This window comes from Gorilla gorilla, chromosome 10 (assembly GCF_029281585.2).
Source record: "Gorilla gorilla gorilla isolate KB3781 chromosome 10, NHGRI_mGorGor1-v2.1_pri, whole genome shotgun sequence".
NCBI classification, from domain to species: Eukaryota; Metazoa; Chordata; class Mammalia; order Primates; family Hominidae; genus Gorilla; species Gorilla gorilla.
In genome coordinates this window covers 20,862,408-20,882,747 of record NC_073234.2, presented here as the reverse complement: position 1 = coordinate 20,882,747, position 20,340 = coordinate 20,862,408, and positions in this window count along the sequence as shown.

The following is a 20,340-nucleotide window of genomic DNA, read 5'->3' as shown; positions in this document are numbered from 1 at the left end:
TCCCACACTGGTTCTGAAAGCCCTGGTGTCCAGGCCCGTGTTGTGATCTTTTCTCCTCTGCCTAGGGCGTATCTGTTAGGGAGACTCCCATGAGGGAGGGAAGCTGAGGGAAGAGGCTGAGTGAGGTGAAGAGAGTGTGTTTGTCCCTCCAGCTGTGCCAGGGTCTTCTCAGCCCTTCTCACAGAGGGCTGTCTGTGGACCTCTGTTCCTGGAATCACCCCTCTGCACCACCCAAACTCCCTGATTATGAATTACACAATACATCCCTAATTCAAGCACGCTGCACCGGTTTTCTGTAGTCACACGAAAATTAACTCCCAGAAATTCACTTTTATTGAATACCTACTGTGTGGTAGGCACTGTGGTGGGATTCTGCCATTCGAGAATCTCAGACTAAGATCATCTGTTTCAACAAGCATTGATCAAGCACCCGCACTGCAGCTGGCACTCTGCTTGATGGTGAGATGATTGTCAAGACCAGTTCCTTATTTTACAGGGAAGGCCGTCAAGGTTGAAAGTGGGAATTTCCCAAGGTCAGAGACAGAGTGGCAGAGCCAGTCCATGCATTCTGGTCTCCTGTCTCCTGTTCCGGTGCTCATTTGTGACACTGCTGCTCTCCCCAACACTTCATCCCACGCGAATACTCTTGAGAATATTGTTCTTGGCTGTTCCAAATAGGAAGATCATCTGTCCATTATTCAGGTGATATGGGCTGAGGTCTTGCCTCTTCTAGTCACTTGGAGAAAGTTCCAGAAGCAAAGACTATGTACCTAATATTCCTTTAACTCTGTTTTCCTGGGGCCATATTTAACTGTGGGTGTTTTCTGTTTCAACTGGTGACCTGCGGGAAAGAGGTAGTGCCTGGCAGGCTGGCCAAGGACACGGGGACTAAAGAACAAGGTTGGAAGGAGATGGGGGCAGCGTGAGGGAGGAGGCGAAGACATATTGTGGGGGAGTCTTCACCCCAATTGAAGTCACTAAAATCACTCTTTTCTAACTAGAAGACTAAGAAACACTTGTGAAAGCAGGTGAAAACTGAAAGCACATCTGTGTGTGTGTCGGGGGTAAGTGTGAGGTGTGGCCGAGAGGCTCAGCTGAAGGAAGTCTCATAGGCTGGTCCCCATATCTAAAGCAAACACACACACAAAACATTCTAGTGTGACTCCCTCTTCTGCAGGATATTCCTTCCCAGGGGCTCCGGACTGGAAAGGTCTTCTCTCAAGCCTAGGGAAAACAAGGAGTTTCTACTTTTTGCTCCTTGCCCCCAAACAGAGAGACAATGGCCTTGTGTATGCAATGGCACTTTTGTCAAGATGGAGCCGCACAGCTTCCATGAGGCTGAGGTGAGGAAAAGTGCATCTCTGTGAACGTGGCTCGGCTCCAGCTCCCTCCACTCGGTGCTCTGCCTGCCAATTAGCGCATCCGTCCTTCCCCACAGGTGGGGAAGTGGCCTGTACTGCTGTCTGGCTGCCTGGGGCCAGCACAGCCGGACTCTGACACCCCACCCAGGGATGCCCTGCAGGGATGGGGGACCCCTCAGGAGAAGAACACTTAGGTCCGGAACCAATTCTTCCTCCTCCTCCTTGCAAGAGGGAAGAGGGGGAAGACCAGGCTGGGGATGGCAGAGAAACTCAGGGGCTGGTTTAAGGGAAACAGACTGAGCTGCTTAGATCCTGCTGAGGCTGCCAGCAGCCCCAGATGGCTCCGAACCTGCTGCTCTTGCTGAAAATTGATTTTGGAGGCAGTGAGGGGAGGAGGAGGGATGGCAGGGGCTGCAGGGCAGGGGGCGGTGGTGGGAAGAGTTGCTGCATGGAGGATGGAATTTATAAGCCTTGATAAAGACACTTAGTTGAAACTCTAGGGGCAGAGATAACACCCTTAGCAGAAAGGGCAGGGGTCTCTCAGGATTTCTGCTTTGATGTGCTCTTTCTTTCTCACCTTGTTCCTTTTTCTTCATTTGCCCTCCAGCCCCAATTATCAATCATGGAGGGTGCCCCTGGATGCTCCTTCTGGGCTGTGGGGTGGCATGGGCTGCCCAGGCCTGGATTTGAGAAGCACCCCGACCAAGGTACCTCCTCACCCTCACCCAGGGAAGTGACTCGGGAGCTGAGGAAGACTGAGCTCTACACCCCTCACGATGCAGAGGCCTTGTATCCAACTCTATAGTCATAATTTTTATTTATTTTCCTTGGAGATAGTGCCAATATTTATGTAAGCATTAGGCCCCATGGCACCTGTATCTGCCTTTGTCTCATCCCAGTTATTCATTCATTCCCCAGACACTAATCAGGCACCCCTGAGGGCCAGGCACTGCACCAAGCACTGGGGAAAAAATGTCCACGACCAGATATCATCCTCTCTGAGCTCCTAGAACAGGAAGAAAAATTGCACAAGTTCAGCAAAAAGTCATCATATTTAGTCCACAAGAGTAGGAGAAACAAGGAAGGGTCAGAGAAGGGAGAGCTCACTCCCACAGAATCTTTATAAAGGAAAGTTGCAGAGCAAAGGCTATATTTGATTTCAGACTTGATGGATGGCAGGATGGGAGGGAAGCTGTGGATCTAGAAGGGTAGGCAGGGGGCCTCTGCAGGCAGAGGTGCCATAGAACCCTGGGGTGGGGCAGAGGGGAGGGAGGCGGTGCCTTCTGGTCTCAGTGGGAACAATGGGAGATACGATGGACAAGCCAGCCATCACACACCAAGGCTGGTATAGCCATGCCTGGCGTTTGCACTCCTGTCCCTAGACAACGAGACCTCACCAAGGCACCAGGCAGGGCTCACAGGAGGGGCTCGGACCCTGTTGGCAGAACAGTAAGCTGGAGGACAAGCACAAAGCTGTGGGAGAGTCCAGGGGAGCTGTATATGAGGAGCAAAACCTCGGTATTGTTGGTGGGAATAGAAACAACTTGATCTCCATAAAGGAGAGCCAAGGCAGGTAAGAGTTTCCTCCTTTTAGAAGCAAGGGAGGCTTGAAGACCAAGAGAACATGATAGGCTCCCCAGCATCTGGCTAGGAAGGCTGGGTATTCAGCCTTCTCCTATGAATACATTTCCGGCTCCCAGTGGCTCCTCCAAACAGCCAAGAAGAGAGCTGTGCATGACCCTCAGCATCTATATTACCGAGGAGGAGACAGCTTCAGAGACAGAACCTACCAGGCCCACCCAGGTCAGTAGAGGTGGAGTCAGGAAGAGAACTTGGGTTCTAGACCCTGCTCTCCCCATTACAGATGTCCCTAGGAATCACACACAACACCAGGGCAGTTGTCAGCACTGAGATGGAAAGGTGACACCTGCATTCTCCAAAGACCCATTAGGCCACGTGCCCCAAGGCAGCGAGGACCATCCCACCCTGTTTCTGCCTCTCCCAAAACATTGGGAGCTCAACAGTCTGCCTTGCTGATATGGCTCTCCCTTTCTCTCATTTGATTCTTGCCTGGACAGGGACTCATATCATTAAAAAGGAACAAAGAGGCCCTAACCAAACCTCAAAGAGAAGGAAAAGGACATTTTTCTAAATGGAAGAATTCTTTCGTAAGAAACGATGAAGAGTTAGAACAAGCATCTGCATAGCCTGGGAAGGGCCACTCTCTCCCAAGGCATGCTGCCGCTTGCCTCTGATGTCTGGACGCAAACAGCAGATCCTCAATCTGCTCCAGGGTGTTAGCGCCAGCCCTGACCTAGTGAGCTTACTCCCTTCTCTTGGGCTTAGGCACATCTTGAAAGGGGAGATAGGGATGACTCTGTGCATCAGTCCCTCTGTCTGGTCCAGTGGACCTTGTCCTTATGATGGCCTGTGAAAAGATCTTAGTTTCTGAGCAGTTATGCAAGTTGCTCAAAGCCTTTGAGATGTCCCCCAGAAGCTGAGTGTAGAAGCAGTTCCACCACCCAGCCTGCATTATCTACACAAGACAATTAGGCAGGGCTCTGGGAACACTCTAAGGGCCAGGGATTAGGGAGAGAATCAACCTTGCAGCGCCACCGGTTTGGGGAGGTCATCACCACACTGCCCTGCCTCTATCTAAGGAGTGTCTGACCCCTGGAAAAGCCGCACTCATGGCAGTCCTGTGGAATCCTGGAAAACACCATCCAAACAGGAGAAAAAGCCTGAAATGAGGGAGAGAGGTTTCCCTTCAGCCCTCTGAGGAAAGTAGAACACAGAAACCCTGGACCGAAGGGGCCCCCAAGTTGGCCTGTGCTATCCCCAACTGCTCCTCTCCGGATGCTTCCCACCCTCAGATTAAACCTTGCTTATTGACCCCATAGAGGCTTCATGTTCTCTCCCGGCTCCTCCCAAATTGCCCACTGGAATGTATGTGATGAGGTCATTTGTAGTAAGCTACAACTTTTGTGGTTACCCCTGGCAGGGCTATTTACACCATGATAGGAAATAAAGTCTGTGTAGAACACACTAGTGCTGGTGATCTCTTTGGGGAAACAGGGGTCAAGGAGGTTGCTCCAAGAGCATGACAGAGTGGGAAGAGGACAGATGTGAGAGTGAGAGGCTTTGGTTATCAACTGGCTCTGCAGTTAACTTGTTGGCTGGCCTGAGAAAATCTCCTAAATGCTTCGGCCTCCATTTCCTCCTTTGTGAAATAATAACGTTAAAGTCCCAACTTCCCAACATGGTTCAGGATGAAAATACGCAAAGTGCATTAAGCATTGTTATAGACAGACTGTTTATGTTCTACCCCATTCATATGTTAAATCCTAATGCTCAGTGTGATGGTATTTGGAGGTAAGACCTTCAGTGAAGCCGTCCTAACAGGGTTAACAAGAATTCTGGACAGGGCCGGGCACGGTGGCTCATGCCTGTAATCCCAACACTTTGGAAGGCCAAGACAGGCGAATCACTTGAGTCCAGGAGCTTGAGACCAGCCTGGACAACATGGCAAAATTGCATCTCTACATATGAAACAAACCTGCATGTTGTGCACATGTACCCTAGAACTTAAAGTATAATAAAATAATAATTTAAAAAACCCACAAAAATTGGTCAGAAATGGTGGTGCATGCCTGTAGGTCTCAGCTAATTGGGAGGCTGAGACAAGAGCGGGAGGCGGAGGTTGCAGTGAGCTGTAACGGTGCCACTGCACTCCAGCCTGGGTGACAGAGAGAGATCCCGTCTCAAAAAGAAAAAAAAGATTCTGGACAGAAATATAATTAGGCATTAATCAGGCTGCCCTTTGACCCACTTCCTTGTGATAGAAAGTCACATAGCACTAGATACTGACCATTTGCATTCCCATTGTTTCTGTAGATAGGATTTCTGACATTAGAATCATAGGGCTTTTAAGAATTTCTGACATTAGAATCACAAGGCTTTTAAGAATTGCAAGTAGATCCTGAATTCCAGCAGAACGGGTGATTCCATCCAATTTGAAGACCTCCACAGAATGAAATCAGCATGAGACTACAGTTTCTTCATCTCCGTCTTCCATGATTTCACCCTCTGTACTTTGACCAATTGATATGGTTTGGCTGTGTCCCCACCCAAATCTCATCTTGAATTCCCACATGTTGTGGGAGGGACTCTGTGGGAGGTAATTGAATCATTGAATCACAGGGGCAGGTCTTTCTCATGCTGTTCTCGTGATAGTGAGTAAGTTTCAAGAGATCTGATGGTTATTATAAGGGGGAGTATTCCTGCACAAGCTCTCTTTGTTTGCTGCCATCCATGTAAGACATGACTTGCTCCTCCTTGCCTTCCTCCATGATTGTGAGGCTTCCTCAGCCACATGGAACTCCAATTAAACCTCTTTCTTTTGCATATTGCCCAGTCTCAGGTATGTCTTTATCAGCAGTGTGAAAACAGACTAATACACCCATCAACTGTCTCTGTACTTTGGCCCACTCCAAAATCCTTAAAATCCTAGCTCTAAATTCCTTGGGAGAAAGATTTGAGGTCTTCTCCCATCTCTTCATCCCTCCCTGTGATTAAACCTCTTTCTCTGCTGCAACCTAGTGTCTTGGTTTGTTGACTTGCCATGCACATCAGGCAACAGACCCATTACGATTGCATTCGGAGTTGATTAGGACATGAGGGGAATCCTCATGATGAGATTAGTGCCCTCATCAAAGAGGCCCCAGAGAGCTCCGTTGCCCCTTCTGCCACGTGAGGACAGTGAGAAGACAGCCTTTTAGGAACTAGGAAACAGGCCCTTACCAGACACCAAATCTGCCGGTACCTTGATCAGGGACTTCCCAGTTTCCAGAACTGTAAGAAATAGATGTCTTTTGTTTATAAGGTACTCAATCTACGGTATTTTGTTACAGCAGCCCAAGCTGACCAAGACAAGCACATAGCCCACCACTGTGTCTGGGAAGTCAGAATTACAAATGGATCTGTTTGCTCATTCCTTCCTTCATTCCTTTACTCAACTGCTCACAAAATCGCTCATGAGGCCTCTTTTTCATCCACTTGTAGGCCATCCTTGAATCTAAGCCCCAGGCCTTTGCATGCATAAAACTCCATGTCTTGAGTCAGCACTTCGCACCCATCTCTTTAGGAAAGCAGAAAGGCCAGCCGTCAGAGACAGAGTTTTCCAGAGGACTGACTGGAAGGGGTGGGGGCCTGAAAGGAGAGAGTCTTAAGCACCAGCTTAATCTCATTTAGGTCTTGTCTCTGGGCGGCTGAGGAGGCTGTTTTTAGCTTCTTCCAAATGAGCTTCCTGCTAAGTTTCCCCTGAGACCTGGCACTGGCTCTACTCACACTTCCAGCTTGGGGAAGACAAAGATCCAGGAAGGGCTGGGCAGCAGGTGCCCTGGTACCCCCGGAAGGCTGTGGCAGAGGGTGAGGCCAGGGTAGCATTGTGGGGAAAGGAAGGAGACTGGGCTGGGTCTGGCTTGAATCCCAGCTTTGACACTCGCCCAGCTCTGGGTGGCCTTGAGAAGACTTACTGGGCCTCTTTGGTTTTCTCATTTTAAAATATCAATCACAGCATGCCTAAAGTGCCTGATATGATGATATGTAGTTATTGTTATTATCATTGTGGTTATTGCTATTACCATTAGAAGGCTGTAGGAAGTCAAAGGGCCTTGCAAGAGGTCTCACACAGAGAAGTTGGGGGTTGCCTGCAAGGTGTTCTTAGTGGGGCTAGCAAGGCTCTAGCACCTCTTTGATATTTCTTTTAACGCATGGCTGGAATTTCTCCTTAAGCTTCAACTTTCAGGCTCAGGCTTTGGCCGTCTTAGGGGAGCACATGACGACACTCCTTGATCCTTTGTAAGATGACAGTGCACTAGGAGAGCAAGGCCCTCCTGCCGCGTGGATATAGAAGCCAGAGCCTGGGGAAGAGCCTTTGGGAACCATCAAAGAGAGTGGGAAAATAAGGGCGATGAATAGTCAAAACCACATTTCTCGAATGTCTTAGCTACTCCTTGGCCCCAGCGATTGCTCAAATGATTGTTCTTCTGCAAAGCAGAAAGGCACTAAAAAGAACCCTCCCATCCCCCAGACATATGTTTCTTGAAAAGAGAAGCAAGAGGCATCAAAGGATGGAAGCCAAAGAAACTCCATTTGCTACTGTGTTCGTAACTTATGTCTAAAATTGATTTTTGTGGTCTGAGGCAGGTGGAAATTTTCATAGCAATTCTGCTCCATTCCCGGTTTCTGAGCACTTTGAGATTCACTTTCATTCATTTTCTCATTTGATTGCAATTCCAGATCTCACTGATATAAAGTGGATGCAAGGGAGTGCAAATACAGGTTCCTTTTTCTCCAAATTCCATACTCTCTACCAGGGCTCTGGGATTGGTGAAGAATTCTGGGCCACTATCTCTGCAGTGCTACACAAGCAAGTGGCAGGAGAGGTGCCTCCACAATGCAGCACGCAGCTCCTCCTGGGCATCATTAGCATGCAGCCTACGTTCTTCAAGATGGCGCCCAGTTGAGCCTGTCAGCGAGTGATCTATGATGTGTCACTCGTGCTATTAACAGGCGTTTTCAATTTCAGCAGCCTCAGCACATTTAGTTCCTCTCCCATGTGATCACTGCTCTGTCCTCCATTAATACCCACTTTCAAACCCTTCTAGCACCCACCTGGGCAGTTCCCTCTCATGCCTTCCTCACAGGGTAGGGCTGGACTCTTTGCCCATGGGAGATGATTGGGAATAATCTCTGTCCTGTGGGGTGAGCTGAACAAGGGGCAACTGCTCTACACATGTGGACCATCAATATATCTCTATTAATGAGTGAATTAATTAAAGACAGACACAAAAAATGACTTTCTCCTTGGTGGAGATTGTCTGTTGCTGAGAAAGGTGATGTCAGCTCTCTGCATGAGGCTGAGGAAGGAGAAAAGGATGAAGATGGAACAAGCCCTGCCTTGTCAATGCTTATGCTTAGAAAGACTGGGGAGACTTGCATGACTATGCAGTGAAGGGTCCCCAAAGGGGGCTTAATCTGCCGACCCATGAAGGATATCAAGCATGACTGGGCCTGTTGGAACATTTCAGAGAATGTCAGCCAATAATAATAAAATCTTCTTCATTCTACATGCTCTTGCCAGTTTAAACACTTTTTATCTGAGTTATTCCCTGTTCAATAATCACTAGTTGTTAGGAGGGGAAGGCCTAAGCCCTCTCAGAGTTTCTATCTTACCATCCAACTTCCACTAGCTTTCCCAGTCCACTAGTGGTAGGGTATGGGAATCCAGGAAAAATGGATCAGTAAACAAAACTATTCTTGCTTAATAAAAACCTAGGTGTCTCCCAAATGGACTTCCAAATCACAGTCAGATTCAGAGCTCACCTTGGCATTCAAAGCCCTCTGCAATCCAATCTTATCATATGTATCCAACCTTAGTTCTCTACCTTCCCTCATGTAGAAGGGTGATGGGAAGAGGATGTCTCCACGCCTTCCCTCAAGCCATTTCCTATGTCTAGAATTCCTTCCTTTCCTCTCACTTCTCTTAAAGCCAACCAGAAGTCAGTCCACTTTCTCTGGGAGCCTTCTCCACTATCCTAGCTTACATTCTTCCTTTTAAAAAGTCCCTGTAGCATGGATGCCATGTTGTCCTGAGCCAAAGGGGCCATATTGTCCCTCTCCTTATGTTCCATATTTTGCCTAGTATGATGCTCAACACTGAGGAGAAACTTGATTATGCTAAGACCCAACACAATGGGCATGGCTAACTGGAAAACCTCACAGATTCTGTATTGGTGGCCTAGGAGAGACGAAGGTAAGGTGGGGAGAAAGGAAACTAAAGGGAGAGAGTAGAAATGGGGCCCAAAATATGCACTTCGGTGCTTCCTGTACTTTCAGTTAAGAAGCAGTGACTGAGAACAGCTTGGTACACTCCAGAAGCCCTCAGTGGTGCAGGGATAGTGTCCCCAATGGGGATCTTCAGGAGAGAGCTCAGTCATCTCAGTTACCTCATAGAAGTTATCAGTGCCATCCTGTTTGATCTTCCTTTGAAACCACCAGCTATTTTCCTTCCAAACCAAAAAAAAGAGAGATGTATCTACGGACCAGGAGGAAAATAGCAAAGCCAGTTTGGAACCAACTTTGGCCAAGGAAATGGTGCAATCTAGTTGTAATGCGATTAAGTCAAAATTAATTCCAAAAGGAGATGTAATTATGACAGCAACTTCTTTGGGGGCAGGCTGGGATTTATTCTCTTTTGGAGAGCCAAGACCGGATTTAGCTTTTCATGAGCCTGGGGCAGCAAAGATATGGGGCAGTTTATAACATTTTTCTTTCACAGAGAAAAAAAAAAAATTAAGCAAAGAAGAAAACTCAGGATCAGCAAATGAAAGAACAGTGCTTACAGGGTAGCTAGGGGTAAATGGGATGTGGGCCCCAGTGATTTGGAGGCAAGGAATAAACAAAAGAGTGTGAAGACCCCTCTCACCAAGGAAGACCTCTGGTAAATTCGTAGTTCTGAGAACAGATGGAATGACATCATGCTTGCGGCTCGTGTGTGGGAGGCCTGCAGGAACATACCATTGACCTATGTGACATTACATTGATACATCCAAATCATGCTGAAGGCTGCAATTCCCAAAAAAATGAGCTTCCAATATTGATCCTCATTATGAGCTTTGTTCCAGGCCAAGAACTTAACATTCCATAAGTGAGATCATCCTCATAACAATTCATTGAGATAGGAATTATATCCATTTTACAGATGAAGAAATGGAGGACCAGAGAAGCCAAGCTTATCTAAGAGCGCCCAGCTTGTAAGAGGCAACACCAGAATTGAAACTCAGGCCTTTCTAACTCCAAAGCCCATTCTCCTGCTTCCTGATCCAATATTTGGGGCTACATGGAGACAGGCTCAAAGCTCTTAGTGTTCTTGCATTCCATGTGTACCTTCATCCCAGTGTGCATTAGGCCTTGCTATAATTATTTGTTTGCTTGTCCCTCTTCCCTGCCAGACAATGAGCAGTCTGAAGTCACTGCATCCTTGGCACTTAGCAAACTGATTGCTCTTTTAGGTCAGGTTCTGCAGAAGCAAACCCTGACAGGAGTATCCATGTACTAATGACTTAAGGAAGTGCTCCCAGGAGATACTGTTAAGAGAGTATGTCAAGCAAGACAGAAGAGGACAGAAAGCCAAGCAAGGGTGTGATTTCAGGGGAAGCCCTAGCTTCATTGGAATGCTGTAAAAATCTCTGTAGCATAAATTACAATTCAGAATTTGTGTTCCCTGGAGGCAAGGGAGCTGCGGCCACCCTAGGAGGAGGATGTGGGAGACAGTTGTAAACTTCTAGCTCTTTCCAACTCTTGCCAGGAGCCCAAGGAGGGCCCTCTGAGGAAGGGCACAGGTGCAAACCACTAGTAGCAAATCACCCAGAAGCTGGGAGTGTGTACCCAGACAAGAAATGTCTGCTACAATAAGCTTCCAAAGCTGTATTGGAAGCCCCCTGTTAAGCACTGCAGAATTTGTCACATACATCCAGCCATGGTTTCTGTTTTCTAAAGCTGCCCCTCCACCAATGTTGGCATTTCCCAATTATTTCCATTTCCCTGATCCCCTCCATTCAAGTCCCCTAGATGTTTTAGAAGCCTTTATTTATATCCCAGTTGCCATTGTAAAACATGGTCAAGGGAAGGAAATTTGACCAGATGGAAGTGTCCTTCTTTGACCAGGACAATCCAGGCAGAAGCATCCTTCATGCCCTTGTGAGGGTGGCAAAGAGCCTCACTGTAGTGTGGCACAGAAGACAGACATGCTGCTGAGAAGACTCCAGTTCAAAATCCAGCTCTATGAGTGTTTATAAAACTCCAAATACCAGTGTTCTCCTTTCTAAATGGGTCCCATAATAATGGACACCAGAAGCAATGATTTGTGTGCAGGTAATATATTTTGGGGAGTAATCCCAAGTAGCAGAAATGGGGTCTTGGTGATAGTGAAACAGGAAAGGAGGGTACACCAGAACAAGGGTATGTTATCAAGCCAGGGGGCACAGCTATGAACAAGGAGGACTCCTTTCTGCTAGGACCTTTGGAGGAGCCACAAAGCATTCACTTCAAAGTTGCCCACCTGGGGACTTTGTTCCACTTTTGTTCCACCTGGGGAACAAAAGAGGGGGGCATTTGTCTGCCAGCTCTCTTCCCCACTGGGCTCCATCTTGAAGGACACTCATGTAATGGAGCTGGTGAGCTTTGGGGCAGGAACCATGTCACACGGCAGCTGAATAAAGGCCCATCAGTTATACCTGCAGGAAGCTGGTTGCCGCAGCAGTGGCTGGTGCATAATGCAGGTCTGGGGGCCACATGGCAGGGCACAGGCAGTGTCCAGTGCCACACACTGCAGTTTAGTTGTGGCACGTGGCAGCGCATAGGCAGTGTCCAGTGCCACACATGGTAGCTTAATTGTGAGTGTGGGCATGCTTGAGGCCCCCCATGGATGTCCAGAGCCCACTGTTGAAGGGAAAGAGGAGGAAGAGCTTGGCACCGGGATGCTCCATTGAGTTGGAAGAGGCAAAAGGGGACAGCCAACTGAGGAAAGGGCCAGATCTTTGGGTTGTAGAAAGATGATTTGATAACTCAGCCCCTAACTGACTGTTCAGATGCCTAAGTGTCCTTTAGAAATCCATAGATGACATGCCCAACTGAATATCCAGCCTGAGAAACAGCCTCATCCTTCATACCAAGGGCAAGCAGGCTGTTTTCTCTCCCATCTATGGATCTCATTGTTCTAATGATGACACGAATAGGCCAGCAACAGGGGTAGCAGCCTGTGGAGGAGGTAAGAAAGGTCCATATCCTCAGGCAACCTCAACAAGGCTGGTTCAGTTTTCCAAAATAGGAGGAGCTGGGAGCCAGGGCAGGGAAGTGGCTCTGCTGAACAGGGTATGCATTGACAGAGGTTGGAAAAGACAAGAACAAAAGACAGGGGAGGTGGTCTCATCGGCTGGCAGAAAGGACACTAAAGCCAGGTCTCCTGGGGCAGTGTGTGGGGGTGGGGATTACAAACCCTCTGACAGAGAGCCAATCTGCCCCTTTGCCTAACAGCTTTACCTCCCAGCAGGGGCCCGGCAACCCTGCAGAGACTGTACTCCCTTTTTCCTGGCACCATTAGCCTACATCAATTACTTCTTCCTCTAGGACTAGGATTGGGAAACTCCCTGAACAAAGACACTTGTGCAGCATCTCAGGTTCTGCCAGTTACAGTTGGCCCACCTGGTGCTTTATCCACTCCCTTCCCCAGCCCTCTCCCCACACGCAGCCACTCTGAGCAACAGCTTTGATTCTACCTCCTCCCTATGCTTCCAAGACTAGTCATCACCTCTTGTGGCTTCTTTCCTTAAAGTGTCTCTTGCATTTTATCTGCCTTCTCAGGCCTTGAGATAGAGAGGAAAGAACATAGTGTGTGTGTGTGTGTGTGTGTGTGTGTGTGTGTGTGTGTGTGTGTGTGTGTGTGTGTCTGTAGGATCTCTGCTCAAATACCAGCCTTTCCACCCACTGGTCCTGTGAGGCTGAATGTTTCTTTCTTGTCTTTCTTCCTCTTGCACCTTCCCTTCCAGCCTTTTGCCCTCTACCACCTAGAATGCATGGCCACAAACTCAGTGTCCACCAGCCAGAGGGAGCTGTGTGTATGCTTCTGCCCGGCTCCCCAGATGCTCCCACACTGGCTAGATGCTCACAGTCACCTACCATAGCCAACCTAGGGTTGGTTTCCACCCCCAACAGACTCCATCCAAAGTTCTGGTCCTAAACCAAAATCTGACCAAAAATAAAACTGTGCGTTTTTGGAGTTCTAGACTCAGATGCCTGACCTGTCTGCAGCCTTTTGATGAATGAGGCTGGTGGGATAACATGGACACTTTAGTACAGACTTACATAGCACAGACTTACATAGGAATGAGTGGATGCCAAGGAGGTTAGAGCTGTTAGCATTGTGAGCAACAGGATTTAAGGGGGTGGGCAGAGCCAGGGAAGGAGAACTATGGTAATGGGTCTGTGTTCTGGAATATGGTATTCATAGCAAACTGGAGGCATAGTAGGGCTAGTAGATCAGGAGATGATTGCCATTGAAGCAAGATTTTGTTACTCACAGTTCCAAGAGGCAGAGGCAGAGGAGGGGAAGGAACTGTGAACAAAGGCCTTTATTGTGATTTCTGTGGGAAAGAATGCACAGGGTAAGCAGACTTAGGATTGTATAGTTTGAATAACTTCAGCAAGTCCTCAGGCATAGGGGCTGTCCCTAGGTGACTTATGCCAGGCCCTGAGATGATTAAGGCAGACGGATAGTGGCTCAGGGTGTATAAGGCTGATAAAAGAGGTGGTTGGGTGTGGGCTCTGGATTGGCTGGTTTGCATTTGGTTTGCATTCCCAGGCAAGTTGTTTACTATCTCTAGGAATCGGCTAATCCTGAGAGGGGCAGCCTTTCCAGGGTTAGCAAGGCCGCAGTTGTCAATGCATCAGAATACAAAAGATGAAAGATGCAGTTAATACAGCAAAGGTAGTAAAGAAAGAAAGGAGGCCACTGCTGGAAAGCACTTGCAGCTAGCCTATTTGTACCGAGTAGAATATGGTTCTGTCTCAAGGAAGGAGTACATTAGCTAACATATCTCCTCAGGGTTCGCCACTGCGGGGAAAAGACACACCCACCACGAAGGTAGGCTCAGTGGAAGCCTTTGCAATTCACCCCAGCTCGTGAGAGTAAGGCATAATGTCTCTTAATAATACTTAGTACTGATTAATCCCCTTGATCCCAACCAAGAATTCTAGTTTCCAGGAAAATTCTAACTTGGACTGTGAATGATGAATATGTGAATAGTGGTTCTTTGTTAGCCTAAACTGGATTTTAAATATAACATTGAGAAGCCTTGGGAGCAAGTATTAGTACTAATAGTACAATGGGAATAAATTCCTTTTTTCAAAATAACAAATCTGTGTCACTAGTGTATGCCCCTCCCAACTTCTAAGCAGGCTGCCCACTGATAAGAACTAAGTGAGTGCCAGATGCCTCCACTTGATCCCTGTCTCCTGCCATGCCCGGCACACTGGAATCACAAGGAAGGAGGCAGACAGGGCATCACACGGAACAATACAAGACATGCAGTGCAAACATGCTGAGCTATGTGTAGGCATCACATTTAAACACTAAATAGAAATAAGATTTATGAAGTGCTACCGGGAGGTCTTGTTCACATAGATTAATGCATGTGATTGATTCATTAGCCTGTTCTCTGAATGTGCAGAGGATATATGAATGTCTGGCATTTAGGAAAGTTGTACCTTTGCAATTTTCTTGAATCTCTACTTCTTAGTGGGAGTAGAAGCCTCCTTATTTCTTCTCCGTGGCTAGGTACGTAACTTGGATGACTGGCTCAAGTGGAGAATCAATAAATACAGAACACAACTATGATAAATATTTTATTCTAACTCAAAACATATATGTGTATTTATTGTAAAACTTTATATGTTAGGGCCAAGGCCACAGGCCTGGAAATATGGATCTGAAGATGAGTATTCCAATCTCTCTTGCTTTTTGCATAAACCATACTCTTAATGCATCCTTGACAGTTTCCACTTTCAGTTTCTTTAAAGTAGAGCAAGAACTTACATGTCTGAAGAATCTCAATCCAGAAACTTTGATTTTTATTACTTTTATTTCCATCCCACATCTAAGTGACTATAACTCTTTGTAGTAATTCACCTTTACTGAGACATTCCAGAGCATTAAACGTGGTTCTTACAAAACTGATTCTCTTGAAACATGTATTTGATGTAAGTAGTTTTAAATACAATTAAATTAAACTTGAAAACAAGCACAAACACATAAACATGCATGATAGCAAACACAACTGGCTCTTGGTAGACATACCTCCTAGGTGGAGGCAGCAGATGTATGCAGGGGTCGAAGAAGCAGCCCACCCTCCAGGCTGGAGCACACAGTGGACATGGCAGCCCTCACCAAGCATTAGGAGGGGACTGTGCTTCAAGTGGAGATTGGCTAACAGACCTTCCACTGTATTTCCTGATCCCATCCTCTTTTTTCATTTTCATAGTAACAGTAATTTATCCAGGTATAATTACATATTTTTAAATGTGCAAATTTGAAGTACCCATCTCAATGCACTTGTGTAACTACCACCCAGACCAAAATAAAGAACTTTCCATCACTCCAGAAAGTTTCCTCCTGCCACCTCCCAGACAATCCCTGTCCCTCAAAGGCAACCACTATTCCGATTTCTGTCACCGTGGATTAGTTTTGTCTGTTCTTAAACTTCATATAAAAGAAATCATATCATCCGTACTTTGTGTGTCTGGTTCCTGTTCTTTAATATAATGTTTCTGAGATTAACTCACATTCGTTGCCTGTATCAGTAGTTTTTTTAAAAATTGATTCTTATCCTTTTAACTGAATTCACTGATGCTCTCTGAAGTTGAGAAGGAGACAGAGTATAAGAATATTCTCTTTTCCTACAGTCTTGCTAGCCATTATTCAAGCTTTGCAGACTTCACTAGAACTTTCAGCAGGAATGTGTTAACCCAAAGGCCCAACAGATCCTCTCCTTCAACAGCTAGTGCACTGATAGACCAAAAATCTATCAGTCACATTACCTGGATGGTTGAGGATTCACAAACTTATTTATCTATGCTGCTCTTTTCCCCCATCCCACTCCCACAAGCATGGAAGAGCAGCAGTTTTGGAAAACTATCTTAGGCCCAGCCATCACAAGACTGGTAATTCATTTTGGCTTGCTCAGAAGTCATCAGCCCATCCCCAGTACCCACCAGTAATACTATCAAGGGGACTTAGTCATCAACATTTACACATCCTACCTGAAGAAGCCTACTAGGTTGGGTTTGCCTATGTTGCTAAATGAGTCATTCATGGGTAGAGGACTCGGTGTTGTTTAACATAGAGTTTATTTTGTAAACATCTTGTGAGGTTAGAATTCAATAAGCCCACTTTGGGGTATGCTGAAACTACGAAAGGATAGCAGCCTTGTTTCTCTCTTGAGTTCAGTGCTTTTGAGAATTTCATCTCATCTGCATCAGGAGGTATTGGCGGCTCAAAGCCAAGTCCATTTGGCAACTCTTGCGACTGCCCAGCATGCCTGACAGGGCCAGGGGTTGTGGAAAGGTGCAAGGAGAAAAGGGGGGGTGGAGCTGAGATCGCTCATGCTGGGTAGTTGGCAAAGACACACTTCCAAGGCTGGACAGCACTCCTAGATCAGCAGAGACGATGAGCAAGGCAGGGGACAAAGTCTGCCTTTTGCCAGGACTGGTCCACATTTCATCATTTGGTTTGGTTGGTACCAGTTGTCCAAAAATCGTGAGCCTGGTGTCTGGCAGGAGACCCTTGATGAGCAAAGATAAAAGTTGCCGCGAGATTTTGGCCATATGCCTTAGCTTCTTGTTGACAGTTCTAGAGAAGATGAACAAGAAAGGCCAAGGAAGGGTAAAAGGAACATTGGGAAGGAATCTCTCTACTCTTTTGCCTGCCTATCTGGACACTTCTCTCTCTCTCACTTCCCTAAAGAAATGAGAGATTTGTCTGCTCCCATGCAGACAGGAAAACTGGATTTTATGCTTAAGAATCTGCTGACTGAGCTCAACCAACAAGATGATAATCTCTTGATTCACGGTCCTGTGAATACTCCAAGAACTTGCCATCATTCTCAGCTTGGTTCTACTTCTTTCAGTGGAGATCTGAGCTCTAGTAGATGGAGGTCAGGCTGGAGAGCTGGGACTCCTGTGTCTGAGTCTCAGGTGACACATTTTGTGGCATCAACAAGGCATTCAAGGTTCTCAAAGGACCTGTCCTCCCCAACCACAGAGGGGGACTTTCCAAGGTGTGTTAGAGAAGTCTTTTGCAAACTGTTAAGAAATCTGGGTAAGATTATAAAGATACAAAGAGAGCAGTCCCTAATAGCCAAACTTATAGCATATTCTTGAGTTTACAATCCAAGGTGAAAATCCAAATGTCCTAACAAGGTCTGAGAGCTTCGAGGGTGCCGTGAACAGGCTGGGGAACCAGAGTGACAAGATGGGGTCTCTCCAAGAGACTATATGTGGGAGGAGGGCCTGATTGTGCCACTTAGTCTGCCCAGCTGTCAGGTGTGGGGATAGGCAGCAGGAGGACTGTCCCCTCTCAATGACGAGCACTCATTGCTTACATGAAGCCAGCTGGTCAACCCCATCAATGTGGGAAGAACTGGAGGGCAGTGGGGAGGATCAGAGGAACCTGATTCTGGTCAAAGATGCCTTTAGACTTCTGCTTAGATTCACGTGAAGAACAGGACCTGGACTGAGTTCAAAATGACCTTCAGGTCTAGGGGATTTGCAATGAGAAATGTTCTCTCCACTTCAGCGAGGTGGGAGCAAAGGAAGCCAACTGGATGGTCCAGGAAAGACTACAGGACTGGTCTAGGGGAGAGCTTTGAATATTGTGGCTGGTGTGATGATCTCGCCTTCCATTCAGCCAAATGGAGTGAAAGTCTCATCCATGCTTCGGGACCCCACTTTCAAAGAGAAGCACTCTGATGTTCCTTCTTTTATCCTGGAACACATGCTCAACATCTCTGCTCACAGATTCCACCCTGAGCCAGCAGCCCTGAGAACACAGCCCTCTCCACATGGCCCTAAGCCTAGACCTCCCTGCTACCACCTCTTTGTTTTCCCATCATTGAGCTTCTCCCTCACACCCCATCCCCTGGATCCCACCTGCACCATGCACTGCTCATGGCATACATATCGTTCTGCTCAACCCTTAAGTGAAGGGCCACTCTTCTAAGAAGACTTCCTGGGTTGATGCTACCCTAAAGGGATGTAAAATATAGAAACATCTCACCCTTGTTCCAAGAGCCTGACACTCCCGTTTCTTTGACTGGGCATTTCTGCCTTTTTTGCAGACACCTGGCTTGGCATGTGTATCTGATATACGGCTCTGGAGATAAACAGCACAACCATGGAGGACAGTGGTCGCTATCATGGGGCTCCAGGCCAGTTGGTTGTATCACTCCTATGACCCCTTCCTGGTTGGGAAATACCTGGGGATGAAGAAATTTTATGACACTTTAACTGAGAAATAACTATTCTCTGCTGGGTTCCAGACCTGGTCTGGAGACCAGTGACTCAGAAGCTGTTTTCCCCTCTGTGGCTTCCAGAGAATCTCTGAGGACTCGGGCAATTGTCCACATGCTGAGCTTTCTGTCCACCCCAGTCAAGGCCACATGGACCTGGTGGGCCATGTCCCTGGGCAGGCTAATCACAGGTGCCCTTCACAAAACTGCTCTTCGTGTGTTCACCCTGCTCTCCAAGGAGTAGCTGTGTGCTGTGAAGGCAATAGCAGAGAATGAAGTACCCCAATGGCAGGTCTGCCCTCCTCTTGAGCCCTGAGCTATCCTGTTCCAGCCCCAAACTTGCTGCCCAGTCAGCCAAGCCAGAGCTTTGCAAGATGGGGGGCAGAGTCTGTGGCAGATCTGGTCCACTCCACACTGCTAGTGTTGGTTGGTACTAATTGCCCCAGAATCATTAATGAGGCTGGTGTCTGGCAAGAGACACTTGATGAGCAAAGGTGCAGTTTGCCCTGAGATTTTGGTTATGTTACTTGGCTTCTTGTTGAAAGTTTTAGGGAGGATGAGCAAGAAGGCTGAGAAAGAACAAAGTAAACAAACATTGGGAACTGGAAAAACCCTCCCTAGGAAGCGATTGTTGCTGGAGCACGTTTCCCTGGGGTTCTAACCCTTACCCCCAGAGCTCAGAAAATTATTCCTTGCAGTGTAAAGTACTTTATACATATGATTTTCTTCATCTGATTATACTTCCAGGCCATGTTTAGCATTCATACATTGATATCCAGGAGTTGCCAGCTTCCTCAACCCACACCCTACCCTTCATGGAGCACTTCTGGCACTATTCCTCCTCCAGAGAAATACTATAGCAAACATAGCGAGTGATGACTGGCACCTCATTCTGGGGATGAGCAGGCTGTCCATGTAAACTGTTTTCTTCTAGGTTGAGGTTGTCCAGAGGAGATGAAAGAGGGTCGTGAGGGTCATGCTGAACCAAAAAGTTAAGGTGCTGCAGAAAATGGACTGTGTGATGTTTAGGGGTGGGGGAGCAGGCTCTGCTGAGGAGGAGGAATAAACAAGAAGAAAGGTGGGAAAGAACAGTTCGGTTTCCTTCAGCCCTTGGCAAACTCCCCCAAAGTGCTAAACATGACTAAACCACATTTGGGGTTTCCTCTACTGTCCAGAGCCAAGTAAGCAGAGTGTTTGTCAACCTCTACTTGCAATTGTCACCAAGTCTTACAGCACACCTACCTTCCTTCTCAACTGCATTGTAAGAGGTGAAGGTGAACACGAGGCTGAATGCTACTACAGATATCCCATCTGAGAACCAAGTGAAGCCCAGGAGGAATGAGAGTACACTCTCTTGACTCAGTCTCTCTCAACGTGTGCACGTGTGTGTAGGTGTGGGAGGAAGGGGAAGCAAGGCATCCCGGCCAGGTCGGTGGGTCACCGTTACATCTCCCGTACATTATATTTTCCAGGCCATCACTCCACAAGAAAATAGAATGCCACTAGCCCCCTCCCCTCCGAGGATGGGGATGTGTGGATCAAAGGAGAAGGGATGATAAGAAGGCAGTAGACAAATGCATGAGATTATGATCTTCCCAATCGATGACACGGGGCCTTTCCCAGCCTTCAGCCCTGGTGACCCTCATCCTGCCAGCAGGGCGCGAGTCTGCACCTCCCACAGCTGCTCAATTTAGAGATCCTGCGGAGGAGTCCCCGCTGATCCCTCGAGACCCACGGGGCTATTTACAGCTCTCCGGTTGTCTCCGCCAAGCCCAGGGCTTGTGCATCAAAGTGACCAGGGGAGCCCCGTGACTGCTTTTCTCTCTCCCCTGTAGAAGTTATGAGCCCATGCCTGT